At 40.5% G+C, this 20385-nt stretch overlaps 1 protein-coding gene across 1 annotated transcript in view; it reads right to left on the reverse strand.

The window, feature by feature from the left end:
- The window catches only part of LOC110497721 (leucine-rich repeat and fibronectin type-III domain-containing protein 5), a 56780-nt gene extending 40615 nt beyond the window's left edge, over nucleotides 1-16165 (reverse strand). The window contains exon 1 of the mRNA XM_021574034.3: nucleotides 15161-16165. The gene's annotated coding sequence lies outside the window, so the exon portion shown is untranslated. The remainder of the gene's footprint in view (nucleotides 1-15160) is intronic.
- Nucleotides 16166-20385: the final 4220 nt, after the last annotated feature.

Raw genomic sequence — 20385 nt, forward strand, 5'->3', positions numbered from 1 at the left:
TCTTCAAAGTTGCTGAGGCAAGGAATTAAAGCCCTTCTTGACAAAGCTCATTTCAGGTCATAATGAAAGTGTATGTTTTTACAACATCAGGAAAAAGTCCCGCCATATCTTGGAGCTTTGGGGAGATTCCATTTCATTGTGGCACATTAGTTTGAACTGATTATTAGATCTTGAGGTAAACAAAAAGATTCAGGCAAAGTCATTTTTCTCATGCGATAACATAACACAACCCTATACTTGTCCTGATATGTAATGTTGTTTAAGCTCAATTTAAGAGTTCAAATGTTCAAATATTATCTTGTATTTTTCTCTAGTGATTGTTTTATAATCCCATAATTCTTTGCAAGGCTCTCGGTAGAGTTGTCTGCATGAGGTTATCAGCTCTAGTTGATGGGTGGTGTGCTGCCACCTTCTCCCCAGTCTTATAAATATCAAAGCCATTCTGCAACGTTGAAGCGATTGATCATACACTCCTCACACTCTCATCTCTATGTCAGCTCTAAAGTGTACTTTGCTCTGCTCTCTACTGTATATATTCAACAGGCGAGTTTCCTTTACAGGGCACTAAAGATACTGTAAATTACTGTAGCATACATCAAATATTTGGTTGTTGATAATAAGGTTGTATAAAACTGCACAGAGGCTCTGTTGTGCCTTATTCACCACACTGTATGTGTGGGTGGTCCATTTCAGTTTGTCAGTGATGTGTATGCCAAGAAACTTGAAGCTTTCTACCTTCTTCACTGCGGTCCCATCGATATAGATAGGGGGGTGCACCCATGGATTTTGTATTGTAAATATGTGATAGGAGTGGGGCCTGAGGGAACACATTAAATGTATTGGGTAAAGTGTTATAAAATGTAATGCAATATTTTAAACAGTATATAACTGCCTTAATGTTTCTGGACCCCATGAAGAGTAGCTGCTGCCTTGGCTAATGGGGATCCTTAGTAAATACAAACACAAATAACGTTATACATGCCTCAAGCAAACAGAGCTGCTGATTCTACAGCCTGGGTCTGTGCTATCTCTAGCAACCATCTTAAAAACTCCATTTGTGAGCTGAATTCAAAGTGTCCCCCGTACAACAGCCTCTGCTACGTAGGCCTTCAACGGACTGAGGTAGCAAGATACCATGCTCTCACAGAAAGATAAGATAGTGATAGATAACGACAGCCATGCACAGACTCTGGCACAGCTACAGTATCATATCATTAGAATCATAACGATGCGATGCTATAGTGAGGTTCTGTATCATATGTGAGAGAGAGATTCAAAAAGACACTCGCACATTTTAGCTATTTTGTTGCAGGTGCATGGTAACAGTGAGATAGCTTGAAAGTAAAAAATAAAGTGTGCACGTTTCTCTTTTCTTTCAAAACGATAAGATGAGAAAACATTCTTGATCTTATCAACCACAGAGCAAAACGCACGCAGCGAAAAACAATAGTCCTGGGGTTGATTGGATCTGTGTGTAATCCAATTCCACCATATCACCCTATTTGACTTTGTACTGCGGCTGAGGTTCATGGCCGAGCAAGGCAAGCATTGTGATCTAAGATCGAATAATAAACGCAAACTACGCAGAATTCACAACCTCTTCATATACGAGCACATTAATTCAAGCTCAGAGTTAAGTTCCCACCAAATATTTGACCTTTCTGAGACATTTTTAGCTGCCATGTTGGGTTGCCTGTGCGTGAAGGAGAGAGGTGTGATGATTAATAAGGATCCTGTCAGGTTACATAACCTATAAAAAGCCATAACATTTGATGACAGGTTACATATTCCAACCGGCAGTGTGTTGTGCCTCCGCGTCGATCACTGAGAATACGATGGGCCGTTTTGTAACTACGGCACATATCAAACTGTGTATGCTGAGAAAGAAAGAGAAAAGGTGTAGGATTTGTCCATCCTGCGTGAAAATGCCGCTAGGTCTGTCCATTTATCTGTGAAAACAATATGGAAGCATATTTTTTTTACAAAAACTACAAAACTATTCCCATGTTTGTGCCCTTAAGTGTGGTTTTCCTAGCACTATGGTTTGATAGTTTGCTACTATTCATGCAATGTCTACAGGCACTACAATATTATTTTTGTTCATTCCGATGCTAAAGGCTTAGCAATGTCATGAGCTGCTGAGACATTTTTGTAATTAACTGTGTTTGGTAGAGTTTGTGACTGACTGCTCAGATCTAAGAAGTGTCATCCTTGCGTTTCACACTCTTGGGCCTGAGCAGTGCTAAATGTGCTAAAAGATTTCTCTGTTGTCCTGGTGAGTACAGGCAGTGACTACTCTCTCCCTCCGTGTCTGGCGCACAGACACAGCACACCATGCAATGCTGATGTCTCATCCCAGCATGCAATGTGTCATTAAGATTCCCCTCTCGAGTCATCACACACGCCCCAAACCAGCACCAACACACTAACCAACCAACCCAGCTCAATCATCTGCCAGTCTCACCACCCATCTCACCAAGCCTCGATCAAGCTCAAAAATCATACTCCCCGTCTGTACTGCAAAACTATTTCTCAGAAAAGCCCACTCTCTCTCTTAATCAATAAAACTGGTGCATGCTAATGATTTCCTTCCTCTGAAGGTCAAGCAGACAACCTGCAAATGGTAGGCGACAGAAAGCAATAGAAACCAGTGAAGGAGGAGAACAGAGATGGATGCACTGTGGGCTTATCCAATACATGCAGGTCCTCATTAAAGGGTCATTATATGCATAATCGCTCTCTCTCTCTATATATATATATATACAGTATATATATATATATATGTGTTTGTCATTCATTGACATATTTCATCACTATCTCCCCGGGAGGTAATTAGAGAGTGGATGAATATTGTTACTGTGAGAAAACAGAGGAGGAAGGAAGGAGTGGCAGTCTGGAGCTTCTGAAACAATGCATATGATATGTGGCACTGCACTGAGCCTGTGGGATCACTCACATCAAAGCAGTGTTAATTCACAATAAGTAAGAATCGACTCAAAGCTTTCTATTTCATTCCTGTCAGCACAGTGTGTCATGCAGCCTATCAACATTTAAACTCAGCTGCTGCAATGGGACAATGCAAAGGGTTTTGCAAAAAACATTTGCCTTTTTGATATGACATAATGGTCTCTAACATTAAACACAAGCTGGTTACATACATTTAAGGAAGTAGTCGTAAGTGGAGCATTCACAGTAAGCATAGTGTGCTATGTACTGAGCAGACAAAAAGCATTACCGTGGATAACTACTAAAGCCATGGCAGCAGAAGCTAAAATGGAGTGGGTTTAGCATTATTAGCCCACTATGCATAGATACAATAATATAAAGGTATGGCAGCATGGCAGATTAAGCCAATCTCACATAGTTCTAGTCCAAGGACCCAGCCAGGCAATTCAGCAATGGAATAATCCAAAGAAGTGTAAAGAATAATTATAATTGTAATATCTCTCCCTTTCCCTCTCTCACATCGATTCTCTTCCTACCTCTCCCGCTTCCCATTGGGGTACTTACCCAATTTAGTAGCTCCACAATAACACATTGACATTAGGTTTGATAAAAGCCCAATCTAACTTCATGTGATTTATAGAGTTTCAGTCATGCACTGCTTTTAACTTTGTTCACACTCAGACAGAGCAAATACTATGGAGTGGAGACTGTCCTATCATCCTTTCACCTGTACTCATGGGTTTATTCAACTCAATGCCCTAACTTGCTCGGCTCCTCCAGACACTTTCCTCTAATGCAAGAAATACTTCAAATATCCCCACCACAACCACCACCACGGCATTAACACTCTCTCTCTCTCTCTCTCTCTCTCTCTCTCTCTCTCTCTGTCCCGAGATATTTGGCTTCCTCAATTATTCATCTCTTAATCTTCTGGCTACTCTTTTTTTTGTATATTTTTGTATGTGTTTATCTTTAAGTGCATCGGGGAGAAATAATACATTACATACAGTACTTAGTATTCAAACTGTTACTCGGGTCACAGAAAGATAATATTAACCTGTTTCCATAAGAGTGCATGCTCAAAGGACCTAAAACTAGTTGGTGTTTGATCAATCGTTTTCACATTGTTTTTTATTTTTCATTTTATTTTCTCAACAACAACCATACATAAACAAAATACAATCAACAGAGGAACACACATTTCAACAAACATCAATGACATCATACCTGCTCATGTTCCCACAGCAACCATACACATCATGTCTCACAACCACACTCCCCCTCATCCTTCATCCCCCGGAACATTCCATCAACCATTTTCAAATGAGAGAGATATTGCAGGTGCCTACATTTGTACTCAGCACTACTGTCTGCAGGCTTATGGTACAATACATTAACAAAAATATGTGGACACCTGCACGTCGAACATCTCATTCCAAAATCATGGGCATTAATATGTAGTTGGTTCCCACTTTGCGGCTATAACAGCCTCCAGCACTCGGCGATCCCGTTCTGTGAGCTTGTGTGTGCTTCCACTTCGCGGCTGAGCCGTTGTTGCTCTTAGACGTTTCCACTTCAAAATAACAGCATTTACAGTTGACCAGGGCATCTCTAGCATGCCAGAAATGTAACGAACTTTCTTGTTGGAAAGGTGGCATCCTTTGGCTGTGCCATGTTAAAAGTCATTGAGCTCTTCAGTAAGGCCATTCTACTGCCAATATTTGTCTATGGAGATTGCATGGTAGTGTGTTCGATTTTATAAACCTGTCAGCAATGGGTGTGGCTAAAATTGCCAAATCAACTAATTTGCACGGGTGTCCACATACTTTTGTATATATAGTGTATGATCCTCATTGAAGCAATATACACCATTATAGTATTACACTGTGGATTCTATATTGAATACAGATGTGCACAAAGCAATTCCAATTCATTACTGTGTGTGCAGCAATACGGGGGCTGGCTCCCAGAGAGCACTCAGATGCCTAAAACCTCAAACCCAACCTTCGTTATCACAACGCATCAGGAATAGTTGTTAACTGATCTCATCTCTGATAAATACACTACATGTCTGCATTGTGACAATTCCCAACAATAATCCAACAATGAGTATGGTACAGGCCACATCGCCACAGAATGAGATAGCCATTCTGTCAATCGACAACAGGCATGAATAATAGAAGATGAGCCAACCAGGGCAGATGGCTGCCACCTCATAGGAGTTGGGGATTAGGGTTGCATGCTCCATCACACTAAACATGATATATGACAGACATACAAACTGTACACTGTACCAGGCTGGCTACCTGCTCAACGTGCATCATTAACAGTGTCCTAAGTACAGTTCCAAGGAACACCACTATTCATGCATGTATTCATATCCACCAGGCAAACTCAATCAAGCCCAGCTGAAGTGTTTGAAATAAACTCATTTGAAGGTCCAGTACAGTGCAGGTCTGAACTGTACCTGGTTAATCACTAGCAGTGTCTTGAGTATGGTTCCAAATGATCATCACTAATCACACTGATATACACACACAGCTACAGTGTCTTGCGAAAGTATTCGGCCCCCTTGAACTTTGCGACCTTTTGCCACATTTCAGGCTTCAAACATACATATATAAAACTGTATTTTTTTGTGAAGAATCAACAACAAGTGGGACACAATCATGAAGTGGAACGACATTTATTGGATATTTCAAACTTTTTTAACAAATCAAAAACTGAAAAATTGGGCGTGCAAAATTATTCAGCCCCTTTACTTTCAGTGCAGCAAACTCTCTCCAGAAGTTCAGTGAGGATCTCTGAATGATCCAATGTTGACCTAAATGACTAATGATGATAAATACAATCCACCTGTGTGTAATCAAGTCTCCGTATAAATGCACCTGCACTGTGATAGTCTCAGAGGTCCTTTAAAAGCGCAGAGAGCATCATGAAGAACAAGGAACACACCAGGCAGGTCCGAGATACTGTTGTGAAGAAGTTTAAAGCCGGATTTGGATACAAAAAGATTTCCCAAGCTTTAAACATCCCAAGGAGCACTGTGCAAGCGATAATATTGAAATGGAAGGAGTATCAGACCACTGCAAATCTACCAAGACCTGGCCGTCCCTCTAAACTTTCAGCTCATACAAGGAGAAGACTGATCAGAGATGCAGCCAAGAGGCCCATGATCACTCTGGATGAACTGCAGAGATCTACAGCTGAGGTGGGAGACTCTGTCCATAGGACAACAATCAGTCGTATATTGCACAAATCTGGCCTTTATGGAAGAGTGGCAAGAAGAAAGCCATTTCTTAAAGATATCCATAAAAAGTGTAATTTAAAGTTTGCCACAAGCCACCTGGGAGACACACCAAACATGTGGAAGAAGGTGCTCTGGTCAGATGAAACCAAAATTGAACTTTTTGGCAACAATGCAAAACGTTATGTTTGGCGTAAAAGTAACACAGCTGAACACACCACCCCCACTGTCAAACATGGTAGTGGCAGCATCATGGTTTGGGCCTGCTTTTCTTCAGCAGGGACAGGGAAGATGGTTAAAATTGATGGGAAGATGGATGGAGCCAAATACAGGACCATTCTGGAAGAAAACCTGATGGAGTCTGCAAAAGACCTGAGACTGGGACGGAGATTTGTCTTCCAACAAGACAATGATCCAAAACATAAAGCAAAATCTACAATGGAATGGTTCAAAAATAAACATATCCAGGTGTTAGAATGGCCAAGTCAAAGTCCAGACCTGAATCCAATCGAGAATCTGTGGAAAGAACTGAAAACTGCTGTTCACAAATGCTCTCCATCCAACCTCATTGAACTCGAGCTGTTTTGCAAGGAGGAATGGGAAAAAATGTCAGTCTCTCGATGTGCAAAACTGATAGAGACATACCCCAAGCGACTTACAGCTGTAATCGCAGCAAAAGGTTGCGCTACAAAGTATTAACTTAAGGGGGCTGAATAATTTTGCACGCCCAATTTTTCAGTTTTTGATTTGTTAAAAAAGTTTGAAATATCCAATAAATGTCGTTCCACTTCATGATTGTGTCCCACTTGTTGTTGATTCTTCACAAAAAATACAGTTTTATATCTTTATGTTTGAAGCCTGAAATGTGACAAAAGGTCGCAAAGTTCAAGGGGGCCGAATACTTTCGCAAGGCACTGTATATAAAGCAATATATCAGCTGTGCTAATCAAACCAAACTGTTCTGGGAACAGACACCAGGTGGTCCAAAATGCTCAAAGCACCATCAATTATCCATATGGTTTCAACCACGGATCTCTTTGTTGGTTGTTTGGAAAATGCAATACATACAGTACATTTGTGGTTTTGCTAAGTCAAAAGTTTGGACATACCTACTCATTCCAGGGTTTTTCTTTTTTTTTACTATTTTCTACATTGTAGAATAATCGTGAAGACATCAAAATTATGAAATAACACATTTGGAATCATGTAGTAACCTAAAAAGTATTCAACAAATTAAAATATACTTTATATTTGAGATTCTTCAAAGTAACCACCCTTTGCCTTGATGACAGCTTTGCACACTCTTGGCATTCTCTGAACCAGCTTCATGGGGTAGTCACCTGGAATGCATTTCAATTAACAGGTGTGCCCTGCTAAAAGTTAATTTGTGGAATGTCTTTCCTTCTTAATCCATTTGAGCCAATCAGTTGTGTTGTGACAAGGTAGGGGTGGTGTACAGAAGATAGCACTATTTGGTAAAAGACCAAGTCCATATTACGGCAAGAACAGATCAAATAAGCAAAGGAAAATGACAGTCCATCATTACTTTAAGACATGAAGGTTAGTCAATATGGAAAATGTCAAGAACTTTGAAAGTTTATTCAAGCGCATGATGAGACTGGCTGTCATTAGGACCACCACAGGGAAGGAAGACCCAGAGTTAACTCTGCTGCAGAGGATAAGTTCATTAGAGTTACCAGCCTCAAAAATGTAGCCCAAATAATTACTTCAGAGTTCAAGTAACAGAAACATTTCAACATCAACTGTTCAGAGGAGATTGCGTGAATCAGGCCTTTGTGGTGAAATTTGAGATTTCTGGTTCCAACCGTCGTGTCTTGTGAGACGCAGAGCAGGTGAACGGATGGTCTCCTCATGTGTAGTTCCCACAGTGAAGCATGGAGGAGGTTTGATGTGGGGATGCTTTGCTGGTGACACTGTCTGTGATTTATTTAGAATTCAAGGCACACTTAATCAGCATGGCTACCACAGCATTCTGCAGCGATACGTCATCCCATCTGGTATGTGCTTAGTGGGACTATCATTATTTTTTCAACGGGACAATGACCCAAAACACACCTCCAGGATGTGTAAGTAAGGGCTATTTGACCATGAAGGTGAGTGATGGAGCTGCACCAGATGACCCGATTTCAACCCACCAGGTCGCAGTTGTAAATGAGAACTTGTTCTCAACTAGCCTACCGGGTTTAAAAAAAAGTTAAATTATTATTATTTTTTTAAATGAGATGGTTTGAGATGAGTTAGAATGCAGAGTGAAGGAAAAGCAACAAAAAGTCTTCCGAATATGTGGGATTTCCAAGACTTTTGGAAAAGCATTCCAGGCAAAGTTGTCATCAAGGCAAAGGGTGGCTACTTTGAAGAATCTCAAATATAAAGTATATTTTACTTTGTTTAATACATTTTTGGTTACTACATGATTCCTTATGTGTTATTTCATAGTTTTGATGTCTTCACTATTATTCTACAATGTAGAAAATAGTAAAACTAAAGAAAAACCCTGGAATGAGTAGGTATGTCCAAGCTTTTGACTAGTACTGTATAATCAGCCCTTTAGAGTAATATAGTTTAGAAGATGAGGTGGCGTCAGCTGGGAACACTGTGTGACGGTGCTGTAGTGAGCCAGAACGGCTCTGTACAGCAGTTTCATATAGCTCTGCCTCTATCACAGCCAAAGCCTTGTAGCTGTACAGAACAGCTCTGCCTATTCCGTTTTTGTAGCTCTGCCTCTATCTGTCACAGCCAAAGCCTTGTAAAGGGCTTATCCCATAAGTGGTGTGTATAGTCTTCTCAAATGTGTCACGGCAGGGTCCATGTGTGTCCCTGGGCAGATTAAGGCCAGGCAGAAGAGACCATATCCCCACCTATTCACTCTAATCTCGTCATACTCAGGGCCTGACAAACTACAATTTACACAGAGACACAAGAAGCTGTTAGCTACCTACAGTACAATGAGATTATATAGATATTATTATGATATGTTTGTATTTACAAACACCAAATAGTCAGAGAATATTGTGAATATTGATATATTTGCACTAAAAGTGACTAGACCACAAATCATGAAAGATTCTACATTACCTTGAAATATTGTAATTTTTGGTTGTTAAACCTTCCAGATCTTCTTTAGGAATATTCACTTTTTAAAACAGGAACTAACATGTTATTGTCATTTCATTTAACACAGTGCATATCAATCTATCAATATTTTAGAAACTAGGGATCAGTGCCTCGTCAGTCCAATACGTAATAGCATTACAGACTCACTGGCCTTCACCACAGAAACTAAACTATTACCATTCCTGACTACCACTTTTCTCCTGTTTAAACCAGCGGGTTGTAGCGGGATCAAAACAATTTGCCGCTGTCCCCTTGACAGCTCATTATCACAGACAAACATCCCTCAAAGTACCTCCCACTCACAGACAGCGAGAGGAACTCATTCTAGTCACCCCATCACACTGACAAAGATCTCACCCTGCATCAACAACTTGAGGGACACCAAATGAAAGAAAATAAAACATTGAAATACCTGGTGGTTTTAATTAGTTGTTACCAGATGAGGTTTTCTCCTGCACTAGTAAACAGTAAATCCTCATTTGGTTTGGGATCCTCCACAAGCCTTAGGACTCCAAAGCTTCCTACAGTTCTATCTACAGTATGCCTGTCTGATTCGATGCTGTAGATCAATTGGGTATCAGTGTTTTTTCTATACTATATTGGCAAAAACTCTCCCAAATACTTGCTTCCATTATATATCACAAACCAATATTGAAAGGACAACATGTATTCCTTTTTTCAAATCCCAAACAACAAATGATAATATAAATCCATGTGGTGCTTCTTATCAGTCAAATAAAGGTATTGTATCACCTTTCTAGGTGATCCTGGAACATGGGTTTAGACTAAAAGGATCAGTAGAGCAGTCTTCAGTCTAGCCAGTGTGTCATGGGTTAAACAGGACCACCATGTCTATCTACATCTCATCTGAGTAATTCTCATAGAGAGATCATTATTAACTGACCTCAACATGTCATCAGACCCCCAGTGGAGACCAAACAAAATAAACTAAAATGAACAAATCATCAGACCACCAATAAACTAGCCATCCTGCAGCTTCTACAGGACCTAGTAGACCTGATTGTTGTTTAACCTTTTTGGGATAGGGGGCAGCACTTCACATTTGGATGAATAGCGTGCCCAGAGTGAACTGCCTCCTACTCTGTCCCAGATGCTAAAATATGCATATTATTATTAGTATTGGATAGAAAACACTCTGAAGTTTCTAAAACTGTCTGAATTATGTCTGTGAGTATAACAGAACTCATATGGCACGTGAAAACATGAGAAAAATCCAACCAAGAAGTGGGACATCTGAGGTTTGTAGTTTTTCAAGCTTGGCCTACCGAATACACATTGAGATATGGATGAGGTTGCACTTCCTAGGGCTTCCACTAGATTTCAATCATCTTTAGAAACTGGTTTGAGGATTCTACTATAAAGGAGGGGCTCATGAGACCTCTTTGAGTCAGTGGTCTGGCAGAGAGCCTTGGTCTCATGATGCGCGAATCCCGACAGAGTTACTTCTCGTTCCAGTGCTTTTCTGAAGACAAAGGAATTCTCCGGTTGGAACATTATTGATGTTTTATGTTAAAAACATCCTAAAGATTGATTCCATACATTGTTTGACATGTTTCTAACGGACTGTAACAGAACTTTTAGAGTTTTTGTCTGGACGAAATGCTCGCGCCTCATGAAATGGATTACTGGGTTGAACATGCTGACAAAAAGTGGCTATTGGGACATAAATTATGGAACTTTATGGAAAAAATCTGTCATTTATTGTCGACCTGGGATTCCTGGGAGTGCCTTCTGATGAAGATCATCAAAGGTAAGTGAATATTTATGGTGTTGTTTCTAACTTTGTTGATTCCAAAATGGTGGATATTCCTCTGGCTGTTTTGGGTTCTGAGCGCCGTTCTCAGATTATGCTTTTTCCGTAAAGTTTTTTTTAAATCTGACACAGCGGTTGCATTAAGGAGAAGTCTATCTTTAATTCTGTGAATAACACGTGTATCTTTTATCAATGTTTATTATGCGTATTTCTGCAAAATCACTGGATGTTTTGGAATCAAAACATTAGTGCACGTAATGCGCCAATGTAAACTGAGATTTTTGGATATAAATATGCACATTATCGAACAAAACATACATGTATTGTGTAACATGATGTCCTATGAGTGTCATCTGATGAAGATCATCAAAGGTTAGTGATTAATTTTAGAGATATTTCTGCTTTTTGTGACTCCTATCTTTGGCTGGAAAAAGGCTGTGTGTTTTTTCGACTTGGCTCTGAACTAACATAATCATATGTTGTGCTTTAGCTGTAAAGCATGTTTTAAATCTGACACAATGGGTAGATTAACCAGATGTTTATCTTTCATTCGCTGTTTTGGACTTGTTAATGTGTGAAAGTTACATATTTCTAAAAAATATTTTTTTATTTCGTGCGCTGCCTTTTCAGTGGAATGTTGTCTAGCGGAAGCCCTGCGCTAGAAAGGTTAAAGGCTCTCCAAACAGTTTTTTGCATTATTATTCATAAATACTTTTCTAACCCTAAACAATATACACGATCAGAGTATTTTTTTATCTACCAATTGGTGCTGAAAAGGAGATGAATATGCATCTAATGACATGGCTTCTTTCATTGATCCCTAATATTCTGAACTGTTCTCCATATATTCTAGTGATTCTGTCACGAAAATTCAAATGAAAGGTACACCAAATATAAAGGGATGGCTTTCGATAAATGTACTGAAAACCCTATTTAATGAAAACTCCCAGAGAAAATATGTTGGCCAGCAAGTGGGAGGGTTTTTAGCAGTTGAATTAAATCTATTCAGTGTACAAGGTAACCACTCCTGCAAAGCCTGTTACCACCTGCATAAGGTAAGTCTGAATACCAACTACTGAGATACGTAGGAAAGGTGTTCATATGAAAGGTGTACATTTCCTAAGTCTGGATTGACTTTTAGAATTGACTCAACTCCTTGCTGAGCAATTAACAGATCATACAAACTAAGACATCCTTAAATTCAGTAAACACAGTATGCTAACAGATAAATTATTACCAAAAAACCAATGAGAACATCACATAAAGGTCACATACATTACAAATTCACCTCTTGCTCAAGATTAGCAAAGCTGTTTTGGGAGCAGCAAAACCTTCAGTAGATTCAAGCAAACAGAGAAAATGGTTGCTGTCCATGGTGCTGATTGGATGAATGAGTTTGTAAACACTGTTGTGTGCACTCTACCATGCGGAACACAGATCAAGAGTGAGGGGCTGTCCATGGTTCTGACTCCACAACAACACTTCTAGCTTCGCAAGCTTCTGACACAATCTCACTTGTAACTGTTCATGGAGCTGGACTCTTGGCCAAACTACAACAGTCACCACATTACCAGTTTCTTTGACATCATATGATGACTGCATAACACAGCGTAGAGCATATACCACATGGTAAAACATACTATGCTAACGCCTCTAGAAAGTATACACAGGCATATTGGGTTACATTAACTCACCATTCATGGGTCACATGATTTTTAGCTGAGTCCTATGTCTAGTCTAAATTTAAAACCTATCCAGGTTTAATCCCACCAGAGCTGTCAAGTATCTGCTGACACTTATCAGTCTCCGACATACATGTCTTGTCTCAGGTATCAATAAATGTGTTCAAACCTGCCATGGTACTTCCTCACAGACTCACAGGGAAAAACACACAAGTATCAAAGACGTAAAGACAGTGTAGTAGAGGACTGTAAGTACTTGCTGATCGTATGCTCTCTGTATGAAGTAATATTGGGCACCAGTGCTCTGCCTGTAAATGTAATCAAATATGTCATGGTAACTCCTCACACATGCACCCAGAGGGCATATCAAAGGCAAGATGTTATAGTAGACTATGTACTTGTTGAGCACCCAGGTATGTGATGCTAATCCTACCTGGAGGAGGATGTTGTTTTGCAGCGTTTGATTCCCTCAGTCCCCATATCACACTAACAGCAGGATCCTCATACCGGGCTCTTTGATTCCTTGGCGCGGGCTCACATCATCACGGGGTCTTAATCTCTACTAGCGTAATTAAAACAAGTCTCCGAGCTACAGGGATCGCTGCCACGCCATCTCCAACGTGCCAAATCCCACCCTGATTTTCAAAAGATAGAACTTTCAAATTATATCACAACAAATGAAGAGGTCCCTGGGTCTAAAAATGAATATCTAATGCACTAGATATAATATTTGAATACATGCTACTTTGATAACCAAAGGTGTATTCCACTGTCCTCCCCACCCTAATAGGTGTATGGTAAAGCTGCGGTTGGGCAGTCTCTCCTCCCCCGTCCTCAGTGTTACCCAGCCCTTCAGAGCTGCAGCAGGCAGCAGTATGGAGGGAGAATAAATTGAATTATAGCACCACCAGCCACTGGAAGTGGAGCTGCAGCTCAGTTTGCCTATATGGTTTCTTGCTCATAAGGTAAGCAATACAGTATACCCTTACATACAGTACTAGTGAAAAGTTTGGACACACCTACTCATTCCAGGGGTTTTCTTTATTTTTTACTATTGCCTACATTGTAGAATAATAGTGAAGACATCACAACTATGAAATAACACATGGAATCATGTAGTAACCAAAAGTGTTAAACAAATCAAAATATATTTTAGATTATTCAAAGTAGTCACCCTTTGCCTTGATGACAGCTTTGCACAGTCTTGGCAGCTACCCTGCCCTATTAAGGATGAAGTATCATAGGGTCTGAAGAATTGAAATATGACTTGTTTATCAGATTACATTTATAGAAGTGCCCGTGACAACCAACATTGCTGAAATCAAAGAAACGCCTTGTTAGAATAATATGGAATTCAAATGGTCATTGATGTAGTCTATTGTACTCACTGGATCCAATCGTTATTATGTGAAAATTGTACCATAAATACAGAAAGATTGTACAAACGTGAATTTCCTTTGGGACACGACACTTTGCCATTCTAAATCACATCCATACATTGATTTTTGACTAATTTACATATGATCTCTATACATATCATTCCAGTGCATCAAGAATATGTGGGTATGGTTATAATTATATCATAAGCGCGTCTATAGCAGCCATTGGTGCCATGGTAGTGAGCATGATATATCGCTTAGGACGGGGCAAGATGAGGACGACGCCTGAATCCTCTATCATCATCTGAGCATATGCCAAGGTTGAGGACTCTTGTTACCTGTCTGGGTAGCCTACATTTATAAGGCTATACACACTTCATGGAGGGCATTTAGTGAAAATATCTATCAGGCTGAACTGGCATGGGGACTCAGCTTCCATATAAATAGAGGTGATTTCAATCTAGCCCCTTATGACCGGGTGAGGCAGTGAAAGAGGGTGTCTACGTTAACAACCACCCCTCCCCCTTTCCACACACACACACACACACACACACACACACACACACACACACACACACACACACACACACACACACACACACACACACACATCATTACCACCACCCAAGTATACCACCACATTCACCCAAATCAATTAGAGCAAGATCAGGTCTATGGATAGCAGTGACCTGGTCAAATAAATGATCCCACTGCGTAATTTTTCATCTACGCCCAGACACTCAAATTGAAATGCAGTCAGACAGCTAGCATTCGTTTAAACTAAGCATTATTTAAGTCTCGTTTTTTTACCCCCCGTTGTTCCTGAATAACCGGTAATACTGAACACACCTGGTTTTCAACAACGTCCTGCAGGTTATCTGGCTATAGAGCCCAATGGGTTCAGCCTTGAAATTCGGTCAACGAACGATGAACGAAAACAAAAAGGACTGATGAAAATGTACAGACATGTACAAACATTTAAACAGTAAAAGTTTACCTTAAAAAGGAACGCCAGCCCTGCTCTGAGCACCGACGATCAGGGGTATCGAATTTTCTCACATTTCATATTTTCCCATGTTCCAATTTTGTTTTGCCCCATTGGATTTAGGCTAAATTAGGCTATATCAATACAAGGTGCGCTGGATTTCAAAGCCCACAACTCTGCCCAGCACATCTCTTCATTGTGCCCGAGTAATTTGACATCGGTCTGCGCTCCTCCGAACCCAATCCACGTGTGTTCCTTTTCTTTTCAGTTTAAAATAAAGATCCAAGAACACCAACACGAAGAGACAGTCAAATTCCAACGCGCTTCGACAGAATCCTTTGGTGAAAAACGGGCGTTTGCTTTCCCCTCAGACTCGCCGAAGACCTTGCCATTCTCCTGCCGCTCGTCGACGCGCCTCACAACAGTAGAGGCTTTCCTCCGCAGTAATACCGGCTTGCTCTATTTAGCTGAATGTACGTCTCTAGAGCCGAGTGCTATAAAGTGGCTGCTATGGGGAACTCAGATCAAATCTCAGCAGGGAGACCGTTGCACCGCTGCACCTTACGCGCACTTCCCCCGTTCTGCCTCCACCACGTAATCCACAGAGTGACAGTGCCTGAGGCACACTTGCCCTCCATCCAAGTTATTAAAAGGCTAGGTCTTTCCGTCCCTCTTCTCCAGTTTATTCTCAGCTATTCAGCCCCGAAAAAGCGCGTAATTATCTAAATATATGCTGTAGTTATTACATTTAAAACCTCGACCAAAAAGAAACGTCTATTATGAGGCACAATCAACGGTTCCCCCCATTGCCATCACTGTGCTTTTCCCCAATACTCAGTTCTACCATTCCAGATGATTTAACAAACTAAAAGCTGCAGTTACTGGGACATGTGATGGTAGCTATTTTCCCTCTCCTTTCGATTGGAAAAAAATGAGGAAGTCACCACGGATTGGCTCAGAATCATGTTCGTACTCCTTGATTCAGCCTGTCTCTCAGTGGGACCTGCTAAGAAATGCTGGCGGTAGAGCCTTTGCAGGGCAGACAGAATTTCATTGCAATGAACAAAAGATGGAAAGAACGACGGGCAATAGGACAGTCGCTGATGGAAAAGAACAGGATCCAGCGCGTAGGGCCTAATTTTGTAGAAAACCAACTACATGCACCCGACTTTTTTGTTGAATAACTTTTACAATTGAGTGTGAATAATAAAGTGTTGTGTTTTTGCACTAAAAATGCAGATGTATACATAGTAGGCTTATGTATAGCCTGCCATATCATTCATACATGCACAGCAACGCTGATAAAATGGAAGTGTGAGGTCATTGTTGAGTGGGTTACCAGACTTCAGGTGCTGTTTTGTAGTGTTGAGGTTGAACAAGAGGTTGAAACATTTTGACAATACATATTTTCCGTTTTAAGGGGTAATAAAGTACTGCTATTGTAATAGCTCAATAGCTCAAGTTGATTCTCAGTGAGCTCTTACAAACATTCCATTGGATGTGACTCGGTGCCCTCAAACCAAGGCCTCTCCACTCAGAAGGAACATGCAGCTGATACTACATTTAAAGTAGAGTTATTATGATCATAGTCTAGACTTGCTGTACTAAGCTATTTTAAACAGTCCACAAGCTACAGTGCATTCTGAAAGTACTCAGACACCTTGACGTTTTCCACTTTGTTGCGTTTTAGCCTTACACTAAAATTGATAAAATAGTTTATTTTCCTCATCAATCTACACACAATACCACATAATGACAAAGCACAAACAGGTTTTTAGACATTTTTGAAAATGTATAAAACATTTAAAACTGAAATATTACATTTACATAAGTATTCAGACCCTTTACTCAGTACTTTGTTGAAGCACCTTTGGCAACGATTACAGCCTCAATTCTTCTTGGGTATGACACTACAAGCTTGACACAACTGTATTTGGGGAGTTTCTCCCATTCTTCTCTGCAGATCCTCTCAAGCTTTGTCAGGTTGGATGGGGAGCGTCGCTGCACATCTATTTTCAGGTCTCTCCTGAGATGTTTGATCAGGTTCAAGTCTTGGCTCTGGCTGGGTCACTCAAGGACATTCATAGACTTGTCCCGAAGCCACTCCTGTGTTGTCTGGGCTGTGTGCTTAGGGTCATTGTCCTGTTGGAAGGTTAACCTTCGCCCCAGTCTGAAGTCCTAAGTGCTCTGGAGCAGGTTTTCATCAAGGATTTCTCTGTACTTTGTCCTTTCTTCTTTCCTTCAATCCTGAATGGTCTCCCAGTCCCTGCTGCTGAAAAACATCACCACAACATGATGCTGCCACCACCATGCTTCACCGTAGGGGTGGTGCCAGGTTTCCTCCAGACATGATGCTTGTTATTCAGGCCAAAGAGTTAAATCTTGGTTTCATCAGACCAGATAATTTATTTCTCATGGTCTGAGAGCCTTTAGGTGCCTTTTGGCAAACTCCAAGCGGGCTGTCAGGTGCCTTTTACTGAGAAGTGGCTTCCGAATGGCAACTCTACCATAAATACCTAATTGGTGGAGTGCCGCAGAGATGGGTTATCCTTCTGGAAGGTTCTCCCAACTTCACAGAGGAATGCTAGAGCTGTGTCAAAGTGACCATCAGGTTCTTGGTCACCAAGGCCCTTCTCCCCAGATTGCTCAGTTTGGCCGGGCGGCCAGCTCTAGGAAGAGTCTTGGTGGTTCCAAACTTCATCCATTTAAGATTGATGGAGGCCACAGTGTTCTTGGGGACCTTCAGAAATGTTTAGGTTCCCTTCCCCAGATCTGTGCCCCAGAGCTCTACGGACAATTCCTTCAACCTCATGGCTTGGTTTTTGTTTTGACCTGCGCTGTCAACACAGTCATGTTTGCCTATTGCTCCCAGCAGCCATGCCTCATGAACACGCCAATGTAAACAAATATTTGATGACATTGACTTCTAAGACTGTAATCACTGAACTTTGTCAAGCGTGATACCAATATTCCCTCATCTCTCATTGGCGCTTACAAATTACATTCTACATCAGAGACTTGTACATTCATCGTCAGTGAGCTTCAAGAGCCTCTATTTGTGTTGATTACAATGTCTCTCTACTGAGGATTCTCAAGTCCGTCAAAAGACTATCCATTGAGTAAGGTTACATGCACCCAATAAAACAATTATTGTGGAGAGTCAGATTACTATAATAGTTATTTTAAAGTATGTACATGCTTTGTAAGAAGAATGATTTCCCTCTAATCCTGTTTACATGGGCACATCGGAAATCAGGCTACCGGATATAACTTTTGTTAATACAGAAAATTACCAATCAAAATAGACTTTCTACCACAGTGACCATGTTATTTTTGCAAAGCCTATTTGATTCTGAGTTTGGACACATAACATTTGCATGTGAAAACTATTTGTAGCCTAAGATGGAATCTTTCAGTTTTTCGAATGCAATTCACTTGAGGGAGGCTTGTGCTCCAGCTGCAGGCACATGCACAGATCAAATACACTGCTGGAAAGCCAATTAAGCTGCTTACATTTCCTAATTATTAGAAAGATTGCTCAGAAAACCAGGTGTTTCAATCGGGTTACTCTTACTTAGATTTTGACCTTACTCCGATTAAAATAAGCAGAGTAAGGTGTTTGCATTACTATTTCCTTACTCCTCCTACTGCCATAATCGCTTTAATATGAAATTAGTAGTGTGCATGTAAACGTACTTAATCATAATTGATGGTTATTGTTTTTTTATTGAATATAAAAACATACAATCTACCTGAGGTGAAGCCGCTCAAAATTTACATTATATTCAGTCATCTAACCTTCCCCCAAGGGATCAACCAGGGTCAAGCGCCCCGCCAAAGGGCACGTCGACAGATCTCCCAACAAGTCAAAACGGGGACCAGAACCATTGACCTGTCGGGCCACCAGCCCAAGCTCGCAACCGCCAGGCCACCAACCATCCAAGATCCCCCCACAGTTCTCCAAGAGCTGCCCCTCAACCATCCGATGCTACCTGAGGGCAATACTAGAACAAATGGTTTATTGATTCTGTATCCTCACAACAAAATCTACAGAGCTGCGATGATGGGATGTCCCAAATATTCAACATTTTGTTGGTGGCAAGAATTCTGTACAATAATTTTAGCTGAAAGGCACAAAGTCTTGAATCTTGAGTCGTTTTATGTATCAACTCATACACCCTGTGCCATGGAATCGGTACATCAAAAATCTCTTCCCAACTATTTTGCAATCTGTATGGCACAGCTGTCAACATCCTGGTCCTCAAATGAAACTGGTATACTTTTCTATTCATGCTATTTTTGTTCCTCTGCCAGTTTTGATCCTTTATATTGGGCAGACAGCCAGATCCCTACATCCTCCCACAGCCACCTGCCTCCTCCATTTGTGGGGTAATGCTGTAATCAATTGGTTTTAATCTTGGGTTGACCAGACCTTCCCAAACAATTCCGATAATTTAATGAAAGACATAACTCTACCATTCAAATTTAAAATATAATTTAAAAACAAAATACCCTTGTCAAACATATTTTCCATAAATACAGGTATGTTATCAACCAGCACATTTGAGTTCAACCATAATATTTGTGGTAATATGTGTATCTTTTCTGGGGGATGAAATTTAAATTGAGTGTTTGAACAAGGTTTAATTTTCACCTAATCGAAAATGAGACATGGCAATGTGCACAAAGGCAAAAAGGCCATTATTAAACAATGGATGTGCTTTTCTTTATAATCTCCAAGAGAACAATTTTGGGTTTCAGTATAACTTTGAATAAGTGAAGACTTTAGAGAAAGTTTTAGTGTTTTATATTTAATAATCTCAACCCACCCAGTTCATATTCATGATATAAATAGGCACACTTTATCTTGTCTGGTTTAGCATCCCAGATAAAGATACATATTTTCTGTTCATATGATTTGAAAAATAAATCATCAGGAGTAGGCAGCTCCATAAGTAAGTGAGTAAACTGAGATATGAGTGATGGTTATTCTAATGAGATACCCTGGCAACTGTCTCAGTGTCGGTCAGCACTGCCTACAGCTGACAGATGTGGTGAGATGGGGGAGCTGTTGTAATTCATACAACGGGTGGGTCTAATCCTGATTGGTTAAAAGCGCATTCCAGTTGGTGTCTATTTCACAAGTTACCACCGGCTAAATCTATGACGTTAAAATGCCTATTTACTCTGTTCCATCTGACTGTGCAATCCACTGTCTCATCAACCCAGGCAGGGAA

This window comes from Oncorhynchus mykiss, chromosome 19 (assembly GCF_057628025.1).
Source record: "Oncorhynchus mykiss isolate SJ-2025 chromosome 19, ASM5762802v1, whole genome shotgun sequence".
NCBI lineage: Eukaryota > Metazoa > Chordata > Actinopteri > Salmoniformes > Salmonidae > Oncorhynchus > Oncorhynchus mykiss.